We start from the raw sequence: 21576 nt of genomic DNA on the forward strand, positions 1-21576 counted from the left end.
CTCCCTCTCCCCCTTCCCCATCTTTAATCTTCCCCATCCCTCTCCCATGTGTAGGGTAGCAAACCGGTTAAGCCATACTGGTTAACCTCCCTACCTTTCCTTCTCCACTTTTTCCTTCCTTCCTTCGTGATAGCACCAGCCATCATTGTGATTATTGTAATGCATGGCTGAACACTGGACGATGGAGCCGTTACGTATATTAACTTACTCAATGAACGTAATTAGCGGCGCTTCTTGCTCGATTGGGTTTCGTGCCCGTTTCCTATAATGCGATTACGTCGGGTGGTTACGATGAGAGAGCTAAGCTGGACAGACCCATAACGAAAGAAGAGGTCTACGCGGCCATACGAAACACCACCAAGAACAGGGCTGCAGATGCAGATAATATAAACAACGCGCTAATCCGCAACGTCAGTGATGAAATGGTTACCCAATTAACCGAATTCATCAAAAAACATTGGGAAGCAGAAACAGACCCGGAGGAGTGGAAACATGCCGAAGTGGTAATGATACCCAAGCCAGGCAAGAAACTCCAAATAGAAAACCTCCGACCAATCTCGCTTACATCATTTTACATCATGCCTGGGGAAGCTGTATGAGCGAGTAGTAACCCGATGGCTACAAAACTATATGGAAGATAAGGAATTAGTTCCCCACACAATGTCCGGCTTCAGACCTAAGCTATCAACACAGGACGTACTCCTCCAAATATATGAATAACTACTCCAGAATATTCCCAGGTACGGAGAAAACGCAATAATTGTCCTAGACATGAAAGGAGCATTCGACAATGTAAGCCGTGAGGCAATCCTCACGGGTTTGGACGACCTGAACTGCGGACGAATTATTCACGGCTACGTCAAGACTTTCCTGTCAAACAGAACGGCAACCATAGGCATGGGAGAACTTCGGACGGAGGAGTTTGAAACACCTAACAACTGAACACCGCAAGGGTCGGTTATCTCGTCCACGCTCTTCAATGTGGCAGTTATCGCACTGGCACGAAGACTAGAGAAAATTGGCGGCATACAACACGCAATTTATGCCGATGACACCATCATTTGGATCAACATGGGCTCACTCAGCGAAAAAAAGAAGAGAAGCGGCAGAAAGCGGCCACCTCTGTAGAAAACTACGTTAAACAGTGGTATTGTGATATTGGCGTGTTATTGACAATCAGTGGTATTGACAAAAACAAAGAAGGCATTCTTAACCTAGTATAGAACTTGGATACCAAAAAATGTACCGGTCCAGACTGGGTACACAATGCATTACTTGTTCTTTATTCCTTGTGGCCATTATGATAACTGGCGGTCATATTCAACAAATCTTTTTTATCTGCCACTGCTCCTTCCTCATGGAATTTAGCTAAAGTGCTTCCTCTTTAGAAATTCGCTGATAAGCAGTCTTCGTCGGACTACAGACCGATGTCAATAGCATCCCAGACATGACCAATCTTAAAACATATAATTCATTAACATATAGTGCTTTCCCTGGGATCTCATAATCTGCCATCTAACATACAGCCTGGGTTTAGGCACGGTTTTAGTACGACGACGTAGTTGAGGACTAGCGTGTTCGACCGAAAGTCAGAGCTCCTACGAGTATGGAGAGGAAAACAAAACTGAACGGTTCCAACCAGTGAATAGCTGCGGCTTAAACTCTACCTGGAAGGAACACCGATACTTGAAAAGACAATCATACGAATCCTAGGGATGTGGCTACAGTCAACCCAGCGCTCTTCCCACACCCTTACACTGCTAAAGGCATCAACACTCAAAGTCGCACGCATGATCACGCGAGTCTCGAACAGACACCATGGCTTGCGAGAAGAAAGCACGCTCAAGTTAGAAGTCTGGTTGTCAGCCGAATGACATAGAGCTTCCCGTACCAAAGGCACACCAAGAACGAAATCCAACAGGCGGATTCGACAATGCGCAAGGCATATAAAACTGCGCTCTGACTACCCCAAAACACCTCAACCGAAAGATTCCTAGCCCTGGGACTGCACAACACGTCCGCAGAACCAAGAGAAGCATTACTCACGGCCCAAATGTGCACACTACAGCAGACAGCCACAGGCCGAGCTCTCTTCCAGAGACTCGGCTACGCTGAGAAGATAAGGGAAATATCGAGGACCGAAGCTATCCCCGACGGGTACCGCAGCACGCTTAAAATAAAACCAATTCCAAGGAACATTGACCCCGACCTCCATAAAGGTCGCAGGGAGGCAAGGGCCGAATATCTCCCGAAAACTTGAGCTCCCCGAAAGACAACGGTGTATGTGGACGTAGCCATATACATTAGACAAAGGGGAAGCAAGAATGCAGTAGCAACGCTGGTGGACTCGGCCCTGCGAGAGAGAATCAGTGTTTCGCTACAAGACTATATGGTAGTCGAGGCTGAAGAAGTGGCCATTGCTCTAGCGGCAGCGGAGGGCTATCGGATCCGACATTTGCTAACAATACTCTCGGACTCGCAAACAGCCTGCCGCAACTACTTGCATGGCAGAATCAGTCACAGAGCACTCCGCATACTCTGCTCAGTAGACTGTGAAACACAAGAAAAAATAGCCACAGAACCCGTGAAGCGATAACACACGATCGTATGGGTACCGGGACACATGGGGGTGGCAGGGAAGCAGGGTGGCAGGATAGCTCGAGAGTTATTACCGAGCGTCCAACGTCGACAGCCTTGAGGAACCCACGCCTGTACCCCGAGAGTACTCGGCCATTTTAGACAATTACAGAGGCAGCAGGACGTGGTACCCCCGGCCGCACAAGTTCCTTAGCAGGGAAGGAGCTGTCGCGTGGAGACAACTAGAAACAGGGTCGTACCCTAACCTCAACGTGCTAAGTAAAATGCACCCAACATTATATAAGGAAAAATGTCCATGGTACAATGAGAAACCCACATTATATCACCTAACATGGGCATGTCAATAAACTGTCGTAGTCCCAATCATATTACGTCAAAGTGCGGAGCTATGGGAGAAACTGCTGTTCAGCGACCGCTGCAAAGACCAGCTAGGTGTAGTGCGGCGTGCACGTTGGACAGCACAGGCCAGCGGAGCCCTGGTCTGAGGGCAAGCCGACCATTGCGATAGAGGACGGACGAAGCAGGGGGTGAAGACCTCCGGGAAAGACACAAGGAGGGAGACTCCCCTGAAGAATCCGCCCCAGCCGCAGAAAAACACAATTACTGGAGCTCAGTAATGTTTTCACTCACTCACTCACTCACTCACTCACTCACTCACTCACTCACTCACTCACTCACTCACTCACTCACTCACTCACTCACTCACTCACTCACTCACTCACTCACTCACTCACTCACTCACTCACTCACTCACTCACTCACTCACTCACTCACTTGCGCGCTTGGTTTCAGTTTTGTTTTGAAAGGCAGCAAAATTTTTCATTTACGTGTCAAAACATTCTGTGGCATGAGTAGCCACATCACTAAACACAAAACTTATGTAACGATTATGTAAATACGACGTTTATAGAATCAATTTTAGCACGTTTACAGAGTAAGCTACCCGATAACTTGTTATACCCCAAGAACTTCCTGATCTCCTCAATAGGTATTATTTGGTCGGGAGAAAAAAATCTTTCTACTCCACCCAATTTCTTCAACATCAACATATGAAGCTCAGCCTGAAAGAGAAAATTGTCTTCCACCCAACTTCAGCACGAACCCATAACAAAACCTTCTGTTAGCACCACGACGGCCTACGTATAGGAAGTAAAACAGGTGAGAGGAAGGAGCGCTGACTTACATTCTTGTCACTTCAATTATTTCACATGTCGATCGTCGCGCTGCTAACCAAAGATGCAACCTAACCAACGTGCCCGTTCAGCCTAAGCTATAAAGGAATCCTATGCGGCTTTTTCGTGTTTGATTGGAATGGCTGATGGCGCCGAGTGCAATTCTTGCGATGTCGAGGAGACTATAGAACATCTATTGTGCTTCTGCTCGTCTTTTGAAAATGAAACACATGACCATTGCACAGGTATAAAACGGTTAGATAGAAGACCGCTGACCTTCAACAAGATCTTTGGACCGTGGTCTCGCACTTCGCAGCTACAAAAGGCCACAAAAGCGCTCCTGCAATATTTGAAAGCTACCGGATTGAGCGACCGTCTGTGATCCAGGCTGAATGACCGTTAGTGGATATAGAGCGGAAAACTTTACAACGGGTCGGTGATATCCACGGTGGACTTTCTCTTTTTCCCTTAATCTTTCCCTCCCCGTTCCCCTTCCCCCAGTGCAGGGTAGCCAAACTGGCTCAGTCCTCCCTGCCTTTTTTGTATCATTGTCTCCCTCTCTCGCTCTATGCGGCTCTACCGAAAAGAAAGCTTCGCCAGCTGAATAAAAATTTGTCCCGGTTCATTACAGTTGGGTAGAGAACAATGCTCGCTTCCGCGGAACTGATTTGTCAAAGCTCAGTCTATATGCGCCGCAAATACCGTGATACGGCTTGCAGCATGCGAGTACTTTGCAGTTGCTGTCATGAAGAAAGAAACAGAGCATCGGCCACAGCGGAGCACAAGCAACTGTAAACGAGAGCGTTTATATCAGATCGCGAACGGAGGCGACTATAACTGCGCGCACTGATGCACGAGATACCGCTACGCCCGCTCGGTGTCACCTGCCCGAAGCCGTCGCTCAGAAGGCCGCCCTCGCCGCGAACCGTCCTTCGTTCGCGGGCGGCTTCTCTCGGACCCCACACGCCGACAACGTCGGCTCCTGTCAGAGCGCATTGTGGCTTCGCGCAAGCATGACTGAAGCCGAGCACGTCTCCTCCTTTTCCTTATCTTTATTTTTTTTCTCGTCGACGTCCAATCCACCTTCGCCTTCTCCCGGCTTTCCCTTCCCAACCCTTTCAACTTACCGCCCGAACACCTCTGGCGAGAGAAATAATCAAGACGCAGGCAGCGACGCTCTGCGAAAGAAAGGAGTATCGATGCAAGAAGACACAGCGCGACGACTACCAGGGTTTTCAAGAGGTCCTTTCTCGACGTCTCCTCCCGGCGTCCTCTTCTACAGCTCCTTTGGCGCTCGAAGGAAGAAAGATGCGGCGAACTCGCAGAAAAAAAAAAGAAGGAAAGAGTGCGGAGAGAACTGGAAGAAGGTGTGAGGTGGCGGGCGAATGGAGCAGGCGCAGAGATAGATCTCAGAGGCGGTCGCCTCGAAACCGCCTCTTGATTGAAGTTTGTGGCACTTCAACGGCGGCCGACGGCAAACAGCAAAGCGCACTCACTGCGCCGAATCTGTTCTGCATCGACTGTCCGGAACAAGCGTGTGTGCTCGCTCGCTCGCGCGCGCTCTGGCTTCCGGAACGCGCGCCACGCTCGAACGACTTTAACGAGTGGCGTCTTCTCGAGTGTCACGGCTACCGCCGCTGCAGATGGCTTGACATCCCTCCCCGTCTCCCCCCGCTTCTCTCGCCAACCGTTTCCCTCTGCGCCTGTCGCCTACGTTCTTTCATTTCTTTTTTTTTCTCCTTTTTTTTCTTCATTTTGTTACCTTTGCAACCTAGGCTTTTACAACCTCCCCTCCTCCCTAGCTAGTTCCCTTCTCTCTCTCGGATCCGTAGGCGTCCGGCTTCTTTTTGGCGTCACTGTGCCGCAACAGGAACAGAGCCGTGCGCCAGATTTATTTATATGCGCTTTTTTCAGTAAGTCGCTTACGCACTACGTCCGTGTGCATCTGTGTGTGTAGTATACACGGTGGGTTCCTACTCCGTTGCTCGGAGCGTATACCCGGCACACTTGCCCACGAGGGGCGCCTGCCAGGTGGCTTGCCGCTCTCCTGTCGGCGCTAGCAGAGCCCCCTGTGGTCCTATGCACCACGACTACCCCCCCCCCCCCCTTCTCGTGCGTTCCCCACCACCGACTACCCGCGCGCACGGCGTCGAAACCACGGGAGGGCGTTGCGAGGTGGTTGGTGCCTTCTCTTTGTGAGCTAAGCCCCGCAGACCTGATCGCCGCGACGGATGAAAGACTGCGTATCGGAAGGCGCGGGTCCGCAATATCGTGATTGCCTGTCAGTGGTTGGTAGGGAAATGCGTCGTGCTTCGATGAGCGAATCGAAAGACCTAGAGGAGGCCGTCGCGTAGTTGGCGTTTATAATCTGCCACGACGATATACCGACCTCTCTCTTTCCAGTCGTTGCGCAGAGGTGGACAGAGGATGGCCGTGTCGGAGAAACCTCATCAAACCACCCACCTTTGCTTTTCATTCTTTCATTTTTTTTTCAGCTTTAGTGCCTCAGCGGCGATTCGAATTTCTTGCGGCGATGGAACATGTTATAAAGTAATCGTATTAAACGCTGGAGCAGGCCTAGCGCATTGTTACGGGTCAAATGCGAAGAAGCACGTACGTTACGGTGAAGAGAGAGAAAGATAAAGTGAAGCTGACAGCTGCGGTTTTGACGTGATGTTTTGGGGCAAATGATAGCATTCTTTTGCGTGGTGTTATCTCGCTGAAATAATATACAATGACAACAATGAAACATAAAGAACATCTTTCATTACTTTCTGGTGAACTTATTTTTTTGTTTATCAGTTTGGCTAAAAACAGCATGCTTAATTGACTTCTGGGCCCGTATTCAAGAAAGCTCATACGCCAGAAATGTTCTAAGAAAAAATTTCAACCAATTTTGACGCTGGACGCATTATTGGCGAAGGCGATGGGCCAATGGCAAAGAGCACTTAGGAAAAAGAAGGTTGATGAATTCGGCCCCTGATTTGCAGTACAATGATAAACCACCGAATACACAAGAGAGAACAAGAACAAAATACATAAACCTCGAAACAATTTTTTTTTACATTTTTATCTGATGTGAAAATGTCAAGATCGACATGATCACTCACGGTGTTAAAAAGAAAAAGAAAACAGAAGGTTGCAATCAAAATGATAGAACTCGGGGTGCGAGTTCACAAAGTTTTTCATTCGGAAAAGTTATTTTCCATTGGCTGGCTGCCTTCGTTAGTAATAATTCCAGCATCCCGATTTGCTGAAATTAGCTCATGGGAACAATTCTAGCAGTAACAGCTTTTTTTGAAAATGCGGGCCCAAATTGCGAACTTTACAAGGGAACACAGATTTCGTTAGTGTTCTGTAAGAAAGTCCCGTGAAATTAAATGGTGCACCTACCAACGACAGACACGTAATGAACCTTCTTTAGCAATGCTTTAATACAGATGTTTAATCCGATATCGCCTCAAGTGTGTGTTCATCACCAGCAGTGGCGGCAGCGCGCATGCGGTGGCGCGCCTCAGATATGCCGTGCAACCTTTCAAGCCGCGCCCCGCAAAGCCGAGCGCCTACGTCGCCTTCACAGTTCGCCGATTCTCCACTGTGCTATATACTGCTTGCTCTTCAGGCACGGTGTCCCACAGGCATGGATCAATCCTGCTCGGGAGCACTTCTCGCCCGACGGCGCGTGCGGCTCGCATTACGACTGTGTTGAGAGATCAGTAGTGCGACATCTATATATGCTCTCGAAACGCAGGGAAGCCAGAGGCACCTCATTCTTCGATTTATCTTATACCCGCGAGGCGTGCACCCCCTTGCGGAGCATCTCGGATGTCGCCGGCGGCGACGGTTATCCCGCCCGCCGCTGAAGCCATCTTTGCTCTCTGTCCTGCATATAGCGTCTCGGCGTGGGCGGCGTCTTTCCCAGCTAGCAGCCGACGTGTCGCAGATGGATCGGCTTTCATGTTTTCTCTTGTCCGTGTTAGCCCGTGGCCTTGGTGTCATCTCGTTGGTGTTTGCAGTCGATGCATCAAGCCCTTGGGAAGCCTTTTATCTACGGACAGCTGCGGAATGCTTGTCTTTTGGTCGTCGTGAACGGCGTTTTTCTTGCGACGGTGACCTTGCTCCTGCGCGTTTGTCTGATAGACACTCATTCCTATCATATGAACAAGTTATTTGAGGTGACATTGCAAACTAATTTGCCTCGCGATTTCTTTCTTGGCCCCGGCGACGACAGCCACTTGGTTCGCGAGCAGAATTCCGCATGATTCGAAGAGATGCTGATCGCGACAGCTCACCTTTTTCGCTCACGTACGCATTTTTCTTGACACCATTTATGTCGATCCCCATTACCTCGGTAAAGGCATCCTTCTGCCATTCTGTACATTCGTGGGACGACATAGTTCTATTGCCTATGGGTACACGTCTATTGGTACACTGGTACAGTAGTGTGTGTTGCTGTCACAGTTCATAGAGTGTGCCCAATGAGCGCGCTACGACAAACTAAGTCTACGTTTGTTCCTACCTTTCTCCTCTTTCTTTTTCTGTATCTACTGCAGCCCACGGGCTTATCACCTTTGAGGTTGCTCTGATGCGATTTTGATTGTGTAATGTAGTCCGATCGTTTTCCGCCGTTTTGATTCTCCGAGATATTTCTCGCCTTCGGTCTCTCCTTTCCTACTGCACGCAAGTGCTGCCTGTTGTGGTGACAGCTGAAAGTCGGCTGTTCCTCTGCTTTGTTTCTTTTTCGCCTACTTATATTTATGCGTGCAAATTTAATCAGAATTGCAATGCCTCTAGTGTGACGGTGGCACAGCGTTGCCTATAACGACGAGTGTGTGCTCTCGAAAAAAGGCTGGCAGATCTAAAGCTTCCAAATTAAATTTGCAAGCCCTGCAATTGGGGCTGGCCGCTTTCGCTAGAAACAAAGCCGTTTACCTGCTCTGTCCTCGTCTCCCTTTTCATAACATACATTGACTAAATTGAAGAAAAAAAAGACACTTGATCACCCCTAAACTGCGACGTTGAAAACAATAAGTGCGGTTGCAGCGAGGTGCACAGTAGAATTACATGGCTGCAAGTGGTAACGGGCGAGGAGACACGAAGTAATTTCTTCCCGAAGAGCAGCCATTGTTCGGAAGAATGCCGGCGTCCGCTACGTCCATTTTTCGTGATCGACGTGGCTGGAGAGGTTATATGTTAGCCGCTTTCGGTACTGTTATTCAGGCGAGTGCGGCCTTTTATATGTAGGGGCGATGCAGACAAAATTTTATGGCATTTTTCGACGTCCGGACAGCTGAATGGCACGGGGGGAATTGAGCCGACTACGTTTCTATAAGCGTCTACGTAACAGGACAAACTGGGACGATGCTCCGAGTAAAAAAAAAAAACAAAAAAACAAAAAAGAGAGAAATAAAAGAAAGAAAATCGAAAACTAAAACCAAGTATGCATCGAAAGCAGTGAAAGTGGGTGACACACAGAACGAAAAAAGGAAACGAACCTTCATTGAACCAGATGTGCCATTGTGGCCTAGCATGTGAGGCGACGGCGGTCAGCTAGGCGAGGCGGGGGAATTAGGGGAGGAGGCCAGGCGACCGCGCACAACCACATATTTGACCGCGGCTGGGAACCACACAATTGCCGCTCATTGACGGGAGCCACCCACCCATCTGTTTGGTTACGTTCTATGCCCGCCGCTATGCGTCGCTCTGCACACGGTGCGTAAGACCCGCTGACTTGACTGGCAGCCACGGGGCGTGCGGCGCGTGCGTTACGGGCTCGATCTGGTATTACGTCGACGCGTGCCGGCGTCGAGCGCCACAATAGGTGCACGTGTCACGGCACAGATGGCGTCGCGTCGCGCGGCTTTTAACCTACGAGGCGACGGCCGAGTGACAGGTCCCGGCAGCATTGTTCGTGGTAAACGAGCTCGGCGTACTTCCCTGTATGGACGCCCCCGGTGGTTGTCCCTGCGAACCCGGCGTCTGGGTTCGGGTGCCGGCCAACTTCGCGTAGGCAGATACGAGCTCTTTGTTTAGCTTTGTTTACCTGGGCATTCTGCTTGAAACGAAGCAAAAGCGACGTACGCGAGAGAGGAGCACGTTGAAACGCTTGTGTGTCTGTGTTTTTCTCTCCTGTGTATTCGTCGCCGCGTAGTTTACAGACAACCGCACTAGTTCCTGTATTTCCTTTGAGTCTTGTTTCCCACATCATTCGTTATAATCAAGAAATGGTGACATTGCTTAATTAAATCTTTTTTAACATTGTATGACTTTTATCCTATGCATATCGTGCCATACATTTCTTTTGTTTTTCTTTTTGTGGTTTGCAGCTTTCACAGCGCTCAGGGTTTAATAATAATTTAGTGAAGAAGACGAAGTCAGAGAAGTTGAGTTTTTATTCTTCGTTTCTTATAGAGGTTTTCCCATCTAGCAGACTCAGGAATTAGAGACGTTTCGCCCTTCTACCACAACGCGGCGCACTATGAGGTAGAGGGCGTACAAAAACGAAGTTCTAAGTTTGACGCTTCACGGGAACTTTTTGGTCTGTAAAAAAATAGGATAGCTAAGACATTCGGCATGTGTTGCTTCCATGTTGTTTAGTATTTAGTGTAGAGGGAATCAGTATGATAACGCAAAGGGCAGTGCCTTGCTGTGTCAGGCCTGAGCTGGCCGCCTGAGAACGAAAACGTACCGGAGCAAATGTGCGCCACAGGATGTTGCATGTGTGTGCTGTCAAAAAGAGTCCAGAACCGACTCAGCACATCGTAGTGGAACGCCAAGATAGTGCTTGTCTCCGCGACACCTGTAGCGAACGACCCCCCTTCCTGTAGCGTTGCGAGTTAAAAAAAAAAACATGGATTAACTGGTCAGTAGTCGAGATAAGTAGAAGACGTTCAGAGCCTTGTCGAAAAAAAAAAAAAAACCAGGGAAGAAGCTGATAGAACCGGAGATAATACAAGCGTAGGTAACATTACAATATAGGGATAGAGTTCTTTAATGCGAAAGTTAAGGTCGACATCAGATAGGCAGAAGAGTAGATGGCGATAGATGCAGTGAAACCTGATTAAATCAATCAGGCTTTCTGTCTCCGCCCCGTTTCAAAGAGGATGCTGATAACAATCATCATCCTCATGTTAAAAGCGGTGAATGTGGTGGCTAATAACTAAACTCAGCCAATGTATATAGCTAAATTATTGTACCGCGTAGGGAATTAAACCAGTGAAACAATGTTCACCATATCAACAAGTTTGGGCGCGTTTCGTCGAAACTGCTTGGTCATATCCTTAAATAACTAGAGTTGTTTCGTTTACCTTTTTCATTCCCAGGTCTTCTCCTCCACGCTGATTTAATTAACAGTATATTCGGGCTAGGAGGCATCTCGCAACATTGCAACCTATACACGTATCAATGAAAATTCCTCCCAAAGATTTGAACGTCCTTCGTGCAGGCAACAGCTTCAACACCTGTCGCATGGGCAATGAGCTCTTGTTTCGGCGGGCACGCACCATAACGCTAACACCTTAAAACCATAACGCTAACAGGTTGCTCCTGCGGTTGCGCAGCGTCAGCGGAAACTGTGCGTCTCGGAGATAAACCGGCCCCGACCGATTCGCAAGTAGGTAAGGCGAAAGCGCCAATTCCGCAGAACATCGGGTCCCATTCTCAGCTCACCGCTTTGTTTCGCAAGCAACGAGAGGCAATATCATATCTCATCAACCACGGGGCTCACTTTCTCGGGTCTCGGAAGGGAGACCGGGAGCGTACACGGAAGGAGTGGGTGTTCTGTATATTATAAGGTAAACAAAAACGATGTTCAAAAGGCGTGAAAATATAGACGTCACAGAGGAAAAAAAAATAAAGGCGTAATCCACCAGGTCTCCCGCAGAGGGTCAAAGAAATGAGAAATCTTGGCAAAGGGCACCGTAGAAGTATATACCACTGTGGAAAGTGTCAGGGGAGAGACCAAGCAATGTCCCGCCATCCTAAGCAACATGCAAGTGGCCTTTCCCGCGTGTTCTTTCTTTCTTTCTTTTTTTTCCTCTTCGCCAACGCGCCGAGAGTTGCACAGGCGGATACAGGACAAGACGAGACGAAAACAAAAACAACAAAGAACAAGAAGGACACCCCAGTAAATCCAACAGAGCAGTGCGAGCGGCAAGTTTGCTTGCGCGGCCGTCTTTGCCCTTTCCCCTTTGATCTTACTCGGCAGATCAGACGTTCTCGATGTTTACTCGGCCTTTTCCTTTTCCTCCCTTCTCTCGTCCTTGTTACTCGCCTTGCGAAACGAGACCGGGAAGCTCAGAGGGGAAGAAACGGCGGGAAAGGGGTATTGTGTTTCCTTTAATACCTCACGGCGGGAAATCGGGGGTCTCGCTGCAGCTGTGCGTCGTCTGGAAAAGAACGCTTAGCTTGCGGGATTAACGGTAATCACAGGGGCGCCCTGGCCTCCCCCCCGTCTTCCTCCTTTCTTCCATCATCCGGTAACGACAGCAGTGGTGGCGTCGACACTTCTCGCTCCCCGACTCCCTAACCCCCGCAGAGCGATCTAGGTGCGGCGCGAGGCTGTGCGTTTCCGGGTCGCGATTAGCTTTCAGGTGGCCGCCGCGTACATTGCCGCGTACAAGTCGAGCTTCCGGATTTGGTCGAGCGCGGGCCGACCGCCCGGACGCCGCGGCTTGCCAACTTAGACCCTAGCCGCATGCCGAACTGGGGCCTTCTGACCGGCTATACATTGGCATTGTACTGAAGGCACTGGACATGTGGGCATGGTGCTGGTGAAAAAGAAGACGACGACGAGAAGCGCTTGCTTTCCGTTTCGCTTTAGCACCGACTCGTTTCAGCCTACCGCTACAAACCTAGAACTAGTGCTGTTATAGGCGACCGACCCCGTTGCATTTGGTGGAAATTGAGGTGCGTTGTTTCTACTGGTTCCGGGCGAGCCTCTTTCGTGCTTTTTCTTTTTTTTTTTGAAAACGATTGGCTCGTGCGAGTGCCTTGGACTGCGTGCTGGTCTCCGCGCGCGTTGACTGCCTTCCCTTTTATCTTCTTTCTATTCCCTTTTCCCTTCCTCCAACGTAGAGTATCCAACCAGACGTTTTCCTGGTTAACATTCCTGTCCTCTCTCTTTCTATTCTGTCTATCGGGGCAAAGGCTGAACGCTCACGTTTTTTTTTTCTAGTTTGTTGGTGGCATACGTTGAGACAATAATGCGGCACCCACAGCCAAACGTACGCGTCCGTACGTATTGCGTATTGTGCCCAGATCTTTTGGAGCACTATACGCTGACCCTTTTATCATACTCAATCGCCTGAGCGACATGAACTATTATATATATACCGTAGCGAGCTCACCGCCAACGGCCGGCGTTCTGCTCGCACTCATGTAACGCATGTCGCCAAGTTCAAACCATACACCCAATCCGTTAAGCCACCTGACTCGCTTCCACCGCACCTCCACCAGAAATGTTACAAGGCAGGAGGCGTTCATTAAGGAGGCTCGGCCCCAAAGCACTGGATTTCTTCGAGGCCGCCAGACCAAAAAGAAAAGTCCTCGCCTTGCTCCTGTTTCATCGCCCCCGCCTTTTTCATTCGTGTGTACAAACGCGCCGTTACAATGTGTTTTCAAACGAAATGCTACTACTACTACTACTACTACTACTACTACTACTACTACTACTACTACTACTACTACTACTACTACTACTACTACTACTACTACTACTACTACTACTACTACTACTAATAATAATAATAATAATAATAATAATAATAATAATAACAGTTGGGAATTAGTGTTCAGCCTGGCCTCGTGGAGATCTTTAAATCGACTGTTGCAGCTCGCATCATTTCACGCTGCCGGATCACCAAGCTGGCAATCCCGGTCGAAATATCATCCCCTGTGGTCAGCCAATGTTAGGCATTACGGTCATAATAAGAGCTTCGATGTCGTTCGATTTAGGAATAAACGCACAGAAGCTGGACAACATTGCATGATGTACAGATATATGCGTCGGGAGTCTGTTTCGTGTCGTTGCCGCTCCTTCTCTGCTGAATATATAGCAGCGGAAGTTTAATCTAAAGCAGTGCACAGATATTGCACCAATCGATCATATTCTGATAGTTCTAATTAGTGTCTCGGTCGCGGGAAAGAGTATCCCTAATGGGTGCACAGATTTCGTACCGACTGATTATGTTCCGATAGTTCAAATTATACTGCTTGGCCAGTGAGAAAGGGGCATCCCTTTGTGAAGCATTTCTATGGCCCTGCAAGCGCCTTCTCAAATCCACCGATCGTCATTCAAACGGCGGAGACACGGCGCCGTTTCGGCCTCTTTCGTTCGAGAAATTGAGGTACCCGTAAATATGGCGTGCAATGAGAGTATTTAAAACAGACAAAATATTCTCATCCACGAAACTCGCTCTCCGCACTGCGTCCCCGACAAATCTCCATATTCACAACGCAGCACGCGAGTCATCAGCGTCTGCCGCGCCCGCTGTGAACACAGCGCCGAGAACGTAGAGCAATTCTTCATTACAACGCAGCACGCAAGCGAGCGCGTACATTCAACGAAGGAAAGAAAAAAAAGAAAATTACAAACTTGGTGCATCAATATCGAGGACAACAGATTACTTGGATTAAGTTTTGGAACGACCTTCTATATTTTTTCGCTGAGCGCGCGCGCTACAGCCCATATTGAACACCCGGCGCCACAAGGAAATGCCCGCCCAAGCGTGGTATACGCTTGCGGGGAATTGTTTACCTGCATGCGGCAGAGGCAGTTCGCGTCAGCCTTCGAAATTGATGGCATCTGAGGGTCGGAGGAGCCAGCGAAAACAGAGGCCTCCTCCCTGCCCCTTCTTCGCTTATAACTCTGGATTGGAAGACGGCATTGTTTGAGAGCGAATGCGCCGCTTTTGGAGATCCACTACGCGAGGCAAGTCGAGTTTATCACAAGTGCTACCTGGTGAATCGAAAGGTACTAGCGCGCCGGTATATACTTATCTGGTAGTCTTAAATATATGGGACACAGTTGCATGCTAGAAATCGAGCATCCATAAGGACACAAAATGCATACAAAACAACGCGGCAAGAGTACAAGCGAGTGCGAGCCATGTTGGGATTTTTCTAAAACTCCCTAGCAAAAAGTTTTAAACAGGGTGTTCTCAAACGGCTTTGCCTACACAAGAACGCCACCATCAGTTGGCGTTCTTTTGTATTCATTTTGTGTACTTTCGTACTTCCGGTCGAAAACGCAAACTTTTGGTCTCCTATAGCTACTTCTAGAACTCTCTAGCAGCGTTGACGTTGTACCGGTACACCGAGACGAACGTAGAGAAAGAGCTGATTGTTGGTATCTGGCGACGTACTGCTCAAGCCACAATCTCCTGGAACATTCGTCCTTTGTGTGACCCTTTGGCGGGTCCGAAAGTCCACACTTATTGCATCACTGCGAAAATCTTAGCGACAGAAGATAAGGGCACGCCAATCGCAGGATAAATTAGGAGGCCCTACGCGGTTCGGGTTAGCACGGTGTCATACGATGTCGCCAGCTACGCAGCTTTAGCAGCTCGGTTTCTACCCGGCAAAACAACGACAGCGTTAAAGTGCACGCGGGGAACTAAAACTCGCTAATAGGAGACGTGATCAGGCCCAACCGAAGAAAATTCGCGCCGTCTTCGCTTTGAGAGATGGTAAATCTCCAAGGAAATTCCACTCCGCCAACCAGCCCCCTCGATTTGAACCTTTATCCCTCGGTCCGACGGACCAACCTATACGGACCGACCGACCATCGTTGCAATTGGAGCGGTTCTTTCGCCCACGGCAGCCCAGTGTCTTCCGGCATGCCTTTATTCTTTGCTATGCTACAGCAACTGCATGCCGCAAGGGAGCGCGCAGGCTTTCTTGCTCGTCTCTCCCCTCCTTCACTCCCCGAGACGAGGCGAAGAAACAAAGGATGCGCGCCTCTAATTCAATACAACAACAGCCTCAAATTCGTGTATCTCTCGCGTACGGCGATTGGAATTCCTTCCTCTGGCACTCGGGTCCTCGACAGACCGTGGAGGAGCAGCAAAATGATGTTTACAGTGTTCCCGCTTAGTCTTCGCTTTCGTGCGGGTTTACGCTAACGAAAATCTAGGTCATGCTTAAAGAAAAATAAAAAGAAAAGAAAAGCGTCTTAACAAACGTAGATTGCTAAAGCGCGTGTTTCTCCGAAGTGGGAAGCATCTCGCTCTCTCTTTTATTTTTTATTTGTTTGTTTTCTATGAATTGTCTTCGCCACTGGAATATACCATTATAGTGACAGAGTGCTAGTCTGTGCCACTTACAGGGAGTGGGAAAAAAAGGAAAAGCAGTCTTAGAAAAGGTCACTTATCGCGCTTTAAGGTTTGGTATAATCATTTTGCTCCTTCAGCCATGCAAAAAACAAGCTGAAAAAAAAAACTACGACTTTCACCTCGGTGTTAGGAAGCCGCTTAAAAGAAAGACACCTGTCATTATTATATGGCTTCCATTACAACCCCTTTCACCACTTTGCGAGAAGCGAGCTTGGTCGCAAGTTTACCTTTGCTGCGGCGTTTATTTCTTCAGACCTTGGAAAATATGTTCGTCTTGTGCTGTGTTGTTCCTCGCTGCTTTTAGCTACTTCCGCTTACCACTATTTGCGGAGTAGACGTTTTCTTACAGGTACTTTTTTTCCCCAGCTCCAATAGTTTAGATTGGCTGAAGGTTTAAATCGGACGCTTGGCGCCATGCACACGTGTGCTTCGTCTTTCAGTGACCGAGAGCTTTACTTCCGGCTGGCGTATGCAGCGTGGGTAGCGTAAACAGCAGCGCAGCTTGTCGGAACAGAGTCCTTCTTTCATCCCTGATTTCAGTGTGGCCGCGCTGGTATAGCATCCGAGAAGTTACTTCTTGGGCGGCCATGAATCGCAACGCTTGGGCCTGCTGGATAACAGGCGTAGAGGATCTCTAAATAGGCCGCTGAATTCTCTGCGTCAAAGTTGCATTTACAAGCAGCAACTTTGTTTCAATCTGGTGTTCCTTGCGCTGTCGCTGTGCATTTAACAATCAGCACTTGCTTATGTATAGTGTGCCTTTCTCTTTTTACGTCTAACAATATATTTTTAAAGCCTACAATATATACCCGAACTACGTCACTGCAGGTAAATTATCTGCTCACGTTAACGTCATATGCAATGGAAAGGTAAATAAATAAATAACAAAAAATCAAAGACGAAGTTTGTTCACTGATTAAACTAATTACATTGACGGACGTTTTATTAACAAGCTTTATAGCAGATATTTATGTGAGAAAGTTGAAAAGAAGCGTCAAAAAAGCCCAGTGCGGTCTACGTTACAAAAATGGCCATGTAGACCAAAACAATTGGCGTCAAATTATTCAGTTTACCTGGCTACGCACGTGGAACCGCGATGCGCGGATCGTGGTTGCCGAATGTCCAAGCTCACTCTCGTTATTATCACGAACTCAACTTAAGCTCTCACGTGAATGCATCTGTTTTAGCTATCAAACTCGAAGGGGATGTTATGCAGCTGCCCCGAAACTAAACGACCGGTTCCCGCCGGCAAGAAGCGCTCGCCAGGCTTTTGTCGCGACGAAGAGCGACCGATACGCGCGCACGGCCAAAAAGGAACGCGCAACGTGTCAAGCGCGACGCCCGCATCGATCCCACCGGCGTCGTAACCGTCCCATAAAGCCGATACCGGGCGCGCACCGCTTCGAGCAGCGGCGATCCCACGGCCGGCACGCGCGTTCTCGCGGCCGCGGTAGCGAACGTCAACCGACCTGGCTTCCGTCAGAGGAGTAATTCGGGAGGACGTGTCCCACTGCGGCCCCCCGCCGCCTGCAGCGTTTCCGTCGTGCTAGCCCGGTACAGCGGGAGGGGGGCGATGGCGGAGCTAGTCGGTGAGTGGCTGGCGGCGACGGAGAAAGCAGAGCACATTCAGGCGTTAAAGTGGCACTACGACTAGCGCCAGCCAGCCCCCCTCAGCTATGCCGTTCCTCTATCTTTCTTTCCCGAACCTGCCACCGTCCGCCTGCCGTTATCTGAAGGCGGCCCAGGCAAGCGAAAAACGGAGCTGCGGCTTCGCGTAGAGGGGGGATATAAGGAGAAAAAGAATGAAAAGCGAAAGGGAGAAATGCAAGAAGGAGATCCGCGCGAGCTTTCGGAAGCAGCGGCCCCACTGCCTCCTGCACTACAGCCCGGTGGGCGCTGCGATCCTGCTGCAAAATTCGGCCCCCGCGGCTCGACAGATAAGGAGCGCCGACAAATCTCTGGATGGTCTCACTGCGGTGATCGGGAAAACAGCTCCCGGGAGGACCCCAGCTGCGCACTGTTGCCTCTCGTCCTCGCTTCCTCTCGCTCCTCTTAGCGCACGCGCGGAGGTTCTTCTTCTCCTCCTTCCTCTTTTTTTTTTTGCTTCTTCTTCGTCGGTGGCTCAACGCGTTCTTTTCTTTCTCTCCGGCACTTTCGCCTTCGGGAAGTCGCGCCCGTGCAGTCCTCCCGTCTTCTCACGCAGAAATACCGCGCCGCGCCTTCCTTATTCCGCACCAGCACCTCGCCCACGGCTCGTGCTTGTTCGTCGTCGTCGTCGTCATCGTAAGACGCCGAGCTGGACTCTGGGCCTCGTTAAAGCCGTGCGGTGTTGGCGCAGGCTTTCTTAGAGGCCGGCGCTGGGTGAGTTTCCTAGACCGCGCAGAGAGAGAGAGAGAGAGAGAGAGAGAAAGAAAGAAACAGAGCTGAATTCCCACACTTGTTATAGAGTAGTTCGCGGACAATAGCGGAGTTTTAGGACGGTGCTTTGGTCAGCTAAAAACAAAACAAAACAAACAAAGAACAACAACAAAGGATATTACTTCTAAGAAGGACAACTCATAAGAAAAATTTGTTTCAGCTTTAAAGCACGCATTTCGTCGTAGCGTCACAGAATAACCTCGAATAGAGAAGCTAGTAGGGCAAGAAAAGAAGGAAACGCACGCGACCCATGGCATTTGTCTTGGACGGGCCTAGTTCTGTGATTCGATGAATGACCAGCTAACTGAACAAAATTTATCCGGTTCTCTTCGTAGCAGTCCATTGTGGACCCATGCAGTATTCGACGTTGTCTGGTCGCCTTGCTGCCAAAGCGTTGCCCGCTTACTTTTCTGTAGAACAAGGCCCGACTTATGTTCGCAACAAATAGTTTTTTACGCTGCAAATGTTCGTAGGGAACAAGTCCTATCCTATCGAAATCTTAAGCATGCTATTATTGAAGGCGGCCGGCCTATGATACATAGCTTTTACACGAACGAGGGCCTGTATTCCCAAATATATATATCATTTTGTTTACTCTAAAACTGTTGTTAAGGTCATGTGCCAGCCGGTCTTGACGTTGGACATTACTTTGGAAGTACCTTGGAAGGCCGAATGGCCAATTGTAAAGAACACTTAGTGACAAAAATCTTTGTCAATTCGGTCTGAGAAGTCTTGTGAATTCGGCCGCAGATGCGTTAGCAACACAAACGCTGCGCCGTGGTGCTGTTTGCCTATAGCGCTGCTGGGTCCATTTGTTGCATTCCGTACGAAGATGGCGCTGAGAGCGGGGCCGCTTCGCGACGAGCGTCGCTCTCTCGTCCCTCTTTTGTGATTGGCTCACACGTGTCCCAGCTTCCTCCGTGCTGCATGGATTTAGTGGGGTAGACCGTACTCTGTTCTTCTTCGTGGGCTCTCCGGGCTTATCGTTCAGAACCCGCCACCGGCGCCGTGCTTTCGAGGAGGTAAGGGAACGTCGAGAAAAAGGAGAGCCACCGCATTCGCTTCGTAGTGCGCACGAGGCCCACTTCGTCCCTCGAAACAAAAGGAAAATTCCCGCAGATGTCATTAATTTCTAACACACAGCTGAACAACGCCGTCTGGTTCGTAATTTGTCCCTGCTCTTATTATAATGCCTGTTCTATCTCCGTCGTTGCTTCCGATTTAACTGTCACAGCCCTATTTCCTTTTTATTTTCTTGAAGATTACATTTTTTTTCCCTTTCATGCAGCGAGATTTAAACTCACCATTGGGAAAGAAAAATCGATGAAATGATCGAAGAAGCGAGCAAAATAATCGGCATGTCTTGTTCTCCCCACCCCCCACCCCACCCTCTTTTTTTTTGTACTATTTCCTAATCCGCCCGCCAGACGGCTCTTTTGTGAACGGGAAAAATGAACAGAGGATAGTACAGGCTTCGCTGCACCAGACAACGAATGACAAATGCCTCGTACACGAATGCATATTGAATTAGAGAAAGGAGCAAATCGTGCAACTGGCGCGCGGGAACACAGCTACAGAAACGTGGGAGTAAAATGAAGTGGTTAAAACTGCACGGAGCCGATTGTTGTGTTCTGCCTTTTATCGATCTGCGCTGCGTCTACCGGCTGGGACGCTGACCATAACGTATGCAATAAATATTCGTTGAAATAAAATTAATCAGAATAATAATTATAAAAACAAGGAGTACATGCTTGGCATTTAGTCTGAAAACGCAATTGTGTATATTATTTGCTCTGAAGGAAACCACTTACTAGTGGTTACCACAACCCCACCCCCATGAAATGACCATATAGATATATTTATGGAAGATTAGCTGGCATGTAAGTGAAAAAGGTCTGCACGGGCTAGTCTCGTTTACAAAGCAAGCCGTAGCATGTTCGTTAAACATGCATCGAACGGAAGAGTTGATGTCCATCTGCCTCCAGCAGGGCTGTACGAATAAAAGCGCATATGTTGTGGTTACTTGGGAATCAAACGTCGTAGCTGGCAACAGCTTAATTTTATCAGAAAATCTCACCCGCTACTACCGTCAGACCATGGCAGTCGCGATACCTAATGGTCTAACCAAGAGGAGTCAATGCCTTCAACTCATTTAGTGCGAACCTTTATTCCTTTCTTCTTGACAAGCGTTTTTCGTCCGCAATTACTAGTTAAAGAAATGCTCACGGTCTATGGCACTATTCGCCACGATCACACCGTTCGAAAGAAATGACATATGGCTCAATTTAGTCAAACTCTGTCTCAAAAGGCGTAGAGCACAGACAACACGAAGCAGCCGCAGTTTATGTGCCCCGAGAAAGCCCCTCGTGCACGTGCTAGTGGCAGCTGGTAAGTTTGTTAACAACGGAAGCGCTCTGTGTACTTTGCTTTCTTGTTCACATGGTACGCAGTGGTAAGGTCATTAATGAGTAATGAGCCGTTGGGCGTCAAAGAGATCTCCTGCCTGGTCAGCAAAGTAATTCGACAACAATAAATTTAGCGCTTATTCTCAGCCTCGTCGAAGCGTTTATTTTACTTTTATTGACGGCGGAAAGGAAGCTTCCGCCTCGCACGGCGATATAACAATTTCTCCAAATCCGACTCATTACGCAGAATCGCTGATTAAACCAACATCTTTGGACTGAGGGACTTAATCGCGCTCTTGTTCTTTTTTTGCATCACCTAAAGACTTCTCGACATATGCATATGCATAGTCAGTGTAATCGCTGGAGCTATATGCACACATGAATGTGAGCAAAAAGAAATAAAGACGACCAATATAACGTTCGCCTCAGTAGCCAGCGACCTTCCATCGTGAAGCGAGGATGAATCGGCAGTAAAAACTTCCTCTCCATCGCTGGTGGTCCGTCGCCCTTTCGGTGACCCGTATACAAAGGACTCCTGCAGCGCGAAAGTATTTAAGGAACAGCGCCCGATGTGGCTCGCCCAAAAAACTTTCCCCGCTGAGAAGAAGTCCACGCTTGGCAAAAGATGCCCCGATTCCAGCGTTGCAGAAA

The 21576-nt window shown here is 48.9% G+C and overlaps 1 protein-coding gene and 1 long non-coding RNA gene across 3 annotated transcripts in view; one reads left to right on the forward strand and one right to left on the reverse strand.

The window, feature by feature from the left end:
- LOC135904603 (uncharacterized) overlaps positions 1 to 9746 on the reverse strand; it is a 66957-nt gene extending 57211 nt beyond the window's left edge. The window contains exon 1 of the long non-coding RNA XR_010565169.2: positions 9266 to 9746. This is a non-coding gene — a long non-coding RNA (uncharacterized lncRNA). The remainder of the gene's footprint in view (positions 1 to 9265) is intronic.
- Positions 1 to 21576, forward strand: part of LOC135904588 (uncharacterized) — a 348163-nt gene that overhangs the window by 114799 nt on the left and 211788 nt on the right. The window lies entirely within an intron of this gene.

This window comes from Dermacentor albipictus, chromosome 4 (genome assembly GCF_038994185.2).
Source record: "Dermacentor albipictus isolate Rhodes 1998 colony chromosome 4, USDA_Dalb.pri_finalv2, whole genome shotgun sequence".
Classification (NCBI taxonomy): Eukaryota; Metazoa; Arthropoda; class Arachnida; order Ixodida; family Ixodidae; genus Dermacentor; species Dermacentor albipictus.